This window comes from Benincasa hispida, chromosome 2 (assembly GCF_027475165.1).
Source record: "Benincasa hispida cultivar pf3 chromosome 2, pf3_genome.v1.1, whole genome shotgun sequence".
In the NCBI taxonomy this organism is placed as follows: Eukaryota; Viridiplantae; Streptophyta; class Magnoliopsida; order Cucurbitales; family Cucurbitaceae; genus Benincasa; species Benincasa hispida.
The window spans coordinates 23689370-23693984 of NC_143479.1; the positions used below are offsets into that span (position 1 = coordinate 23689370).

The following is a 4615-nucleotide window of genomic DNA, read 5'->3' on the forward strand; positions in this document are numbered from 1 at the left end:
CAAAGTAATTTTGGATTAATTTGAATTGTTCAAATTAATAAAATAAGATATAACTAATATAATATATATGATACATTATAAGTTAAAGTTTTAATGAGAGAAATAAATATTTGATTATGATTTAAATATTAACTATATGAATATGATTCATATAAAAAATATAGGTTAAAATTAATATGAATATAATTCATATAAATTCTATAAGTTACTTGAGAGAAATAAATATTTGAATATGATTCAAACATTAATTATATGAAAATGATTAATATAAAAACTATAAGTTAATACTATAGGTTATATGAGAGATTAATAAACCATAGGTTATATTATATCTGAAATAATATAGATTATAAGTTATATGTTATATGTGATATAACATATAGTTTTATTAATATATAATAAGGTGATTATCATGTATATTTAAAATTCAAAATTATGAGTTATAATTTTTTTTAAAATTTTAAATAATGGAGAGGGAGTTATTTTGATAGTGACCTCTCCCTTCTTTATCCCTCAAGAACATGAAACATAGAAACACTCTAGGAGAGTGGTGTTCATCATCTTCAACCTTATGTGTTCTGCTCTCTGTAATTCTTTCAAGAAAAGACAATTCCTCCTCTCCTTCTACCAAAATTATGCTCAGTGAGCCCACACCTTTGCTCTAATTCTCATTCTAAATAATAATGAGGAGGACCTCGTGATGGTGTTTGTTATGGTTTATTCTTGTTGCTCTGGTGAGACCGGAAGGGAGACGAAGATCTGTTCATGATCTTACTATGATCTAAAGAGGAAGCAAGAAGACTTGATTTCTTCATAGTTAAGTTCTCGATTCTCTTTTCCTCTATAAATTGGAATAGTGAATATCACGTTCAACGAATCTTGTTTATCAATTTACATTCTCCGGTTTATTCTACGTTTTGAAAAATGTAAATTGGGACCCAATCGCATTCACGTGCTTCCACTGTGGGTATTCAAAACCCTTCAAACACATCCACAATGAGTTCCTCGAGGTTATCTATGGATCACTAATCAAATCATTTATGTACTTCTCGAACCGTTTCGAGATGGGTACCATCGAGTCATATTTTGTTTTTGTCGTTCTTTGGACTTCTTTGACTTTTGATTTGCGACCGTATAAGGACTAGAAAGTTGCCATGGAAATATTCATTGTCATTGTACTACTTCGCGCCTTCCTTGTGATGCAACTAAAATGGTGGGCTCATCCAATTCTACGAGCTCCTATTTCATAACCAGTCGTCTGACTTCCTACTGTTCCTTACAGGCTTTCATTGCCGCTCTACTTGCCTCATATATTTTCTTCAGAGTAGGGTTGATTGTAGAGGTACCCTGTGTGTTATAGATCAATTCTACGAGGATCAAAGGACATTACATTCAACAAACTTGTAAAACACTAACCTCCACAGTCCCCATGATAGTAGTGGCGGGAGCTTTGTGCTTAAGACTAGTTTTCGGCTTTTCTTCAGGCAGACTTGAACGATCGATTGGGTCAACAGTCTTGCTCGTGCTCTTGTCATCATCGCCAACAATGTGTACGTCTTGATGAACGAAGCATGTATATTAAAATAAACTCGATATTTCTAAATAATCTGAGTGAAAGTTACACTTACAGTCGATCCGTCCAATCCGTCCTTGCCACTGTTTTTGCTTGCTACTAAAGGATTGTCCTTTTCCATGATAATAATATCCTGTGACTAAAATAATATTACTTTCAGGTTGACACCGATATCCTATGACTCAACTGATATGGGTTTAAGGTCGGCATCGACGTTCTGTGAGTTTACTATTATGACATCATCTGCTCTATGTACTGGTTCTCTGGGTTCATTGACGCCAGTTAACTAACCATTTGTTCCATCATAGATCAATTACTTAAAAGTAGATTTTATGCAACAATGCTTCTTATTTGATAGAAAAGGATCCCATGATATGAACTGATCTTATCTAAGATTGCAAATCTCAAGTTTATCCATGAAGAGAAAATCAAATGATTTTAGTATCTCTCATTGATTTCTTCTGCGTAATACTAATCAATGGGGCCTCATTGATAAGAACAACATGATCTAATACATTGAAGCCCATGGTTATGGAACCAAATCCTTTAGTATGGAACATTTTCTTTTCCAAGTGAAATCCCTAGTATATGAAAGAGTGAAAAAGGGCTTTAGTTGTTGTGTGTGTAGAAAAAGCTTGGGATTTAAATGCATATATTTAATTTATTTGGAGCTATTAGAGGGGGATCCACTTTCTGAGGAATATGTTTCTACTTCAAATTGTTTGATATAGACATCTTTTCTAGCCCTAGATAGGCCACCAAATGCATGATGTGAGTTGTTGGGGCTAGTCTAATCTTCCGCATCATCGGACACAACCTCGACAACACTTTTTTCTTGCAACAAATCGTTAAGTTTCTGGTGGCATAAAAAAACATGTACGAAAGCATATAAACTTAGAGATTGTACCTTCAACAGTTTCCTGAGATACCCATCATAAATGGAATATCCCACTTAACATCGAAAAACTGAGACCTCACATTTACCTCGAATCGATCGAGGTGGTCCTCATGTCGTATTACCTCATAAATATACTCTAGAGCCGGAATACCATTGGCATCATGATGTTTTTTTAAGGCATCAAACTCATACCTCACACCGAACTCAAAGTGATCAAGGCGCACTTAAATCCACCTTAGTTCCTCTAGATATGAGGTTCATCTACCATACAGTGATACTGCACTCCTGCATATTCATGGTGGTTGTCATGTACAGGATCGAAGCCAGCATCCCCACCATCTTGAAGATCGTTGTTAGTGTGCACAAGCATATGGTATTTGACCTCATGGTGTGAGGGGAAATGGTTTTCGGCGTCACGGTGCACTTAAGACTAATTTTCGGCATCATTGTGTGCAAGGCACTGGTTTTCGATGTCAAGACTGATCAACGTCACTGTTTCGATGGGAGGGCTCATCATCACTGTCATGGTTAGGTGACAATTGAGCCTCCCTGATGGCCAATGGGCCACGTTCTCCTGCCACCAGTCGGGCATTAAATGGCTCAGGTAAGAGCATACGTGCGCCAGCTGCATGAGAGCTCTCTTCTCTTCTATTGGTATCATTTACACTGTAAGTTCAGGACGTGCCTAGAAGAGGCATAGATCAAATTCATAAGTGTAGACACCGTATTTAGTCCACATTTTTAAACTATATTATTATTATTATTATTATTGCTTAACAAAGAGAGTAAAACAAAATATTTTCCTTTGTTTTTCTTTTAAATAGATTTTAAACAAAAATACAAAAGAATAAATGTATTTTCTACGAAATATATATATATATATCTTCTTCTTCCCTATTCTCTTAGTCTTCCCCTTCCTTCTCCTTCTCCCTGTTTTTTCTCCTCACTTCTTTCCTCCTCAACTGTAGTTTGTTTACTTTGTGCTAATTTTGGACAAGGGGAGGAGAGTAGAGGGTAGGTGAAAACAAAAGAAAAAAAAATGCATGGAGAAGAGATTAGAAGGAAATTGAGACTGGTGAGAAGAAAAAATATGGGGAGAGTATAGACCAAAAAATAAATAAATAAGTGAGAAAAAATCATGGCAAATTCCAAGCAAAATGAAAACCTGCAATGAAGATTTTAACACTTTAAACTCACCCATTCTGTCCAAGACTCCGGCGAACTAAACTACATATCCCTATGCACGATTCTGTTGAAATAGGCGCCGATTTGCGCAGCCAAACAACTCCACCAGAGACCCACATCTAGACGACACTAATCTGATCCACCAGCAAAGATCCACCTCAGGCGTGCGACACAGAATCTCTGACAATGGCTGTGCGACTTCTGACAAATGGCGTGTGAGCCGACGAAGGTAGAGCCGCAACCCACCTAAAAAAATAAGAAGAAATAAGAAAAAGAGGTTGAAGAAGAAGAAGAGTTGAAAGAATAAGAAATCATGATGGAGAGGAAGAAGATGAAATTTTGGTAAAGCAGGTGAGCCCCACCTTAATTTCTTTATCATTTTTGTTTCTTTCGTTATTTTATATATTCTCCAAAACCTTTCTTTTATGGATTTATGTTGGGTGAAAATTTTAGTTTTAAAAATTAAGAGGGAATCAACCTTTGGTTGGAGAATCCCACATTGAAAAGCTTTGCTTTGGAAGTCTGTCTTATGTACTCCAATCTTGAGCTTTGGGTTTGAGCCCCAAGGGATAACCATGATTTAGAGGGAGTGAGGAAATATACCAATGTGGGTTCGGTGGACGTTCCACACGCGTGCTGTCGTTCGTTCGATCAGACGTCCGTATGAGTCTTGCATGTTTTGAGGCTCTTTGCCTCTTTCTCACTCTACCGTTCCACGTTGAAGGCCTATAAAAGGTGTGGTTTTCAGCAATTCATTAACACAATTTCTTCACTTCCATTTAAATGTTCTCCTTTCCTCTCCAACTCTTCTTTTTTCGTTTTTTTCGAGCGCATTTCTGATCGGGTTTCTTTGGTTGTTTTATCCTGGGGATGACGTGGCAATATTCCATACCTGCTTACATACTTGGACAGAGCCGAGAAATGTATTAAAGAAAGCGAACTCTATGACTCAGCCTATA

At 36.5% G+C, this 4615-nt stretch overlaps 1 long non-coding RNA gene across 1 annotated transcript; it reads right to left on the reverse strand.

The window, feature by feature from the left end:
• Nucleotides 1–2448: 2448 nt before the first annotated feature.
• Nucleotides 2449–4324, reverse strand: LOC150037745 (uncharacterized). The gene is made up of 2 exons (XR_016527907.1): nt 3669–4324; nt 2449–3156 (listed from the first exon to the last, which is right to left on the reverse strand). It is a non-coding gene; the product is annotated as an uncharacterized LOC150037745 (long non-coding RNA).
• Nucleotides 4325–4615: the final 291 nt, after the last annotated feature.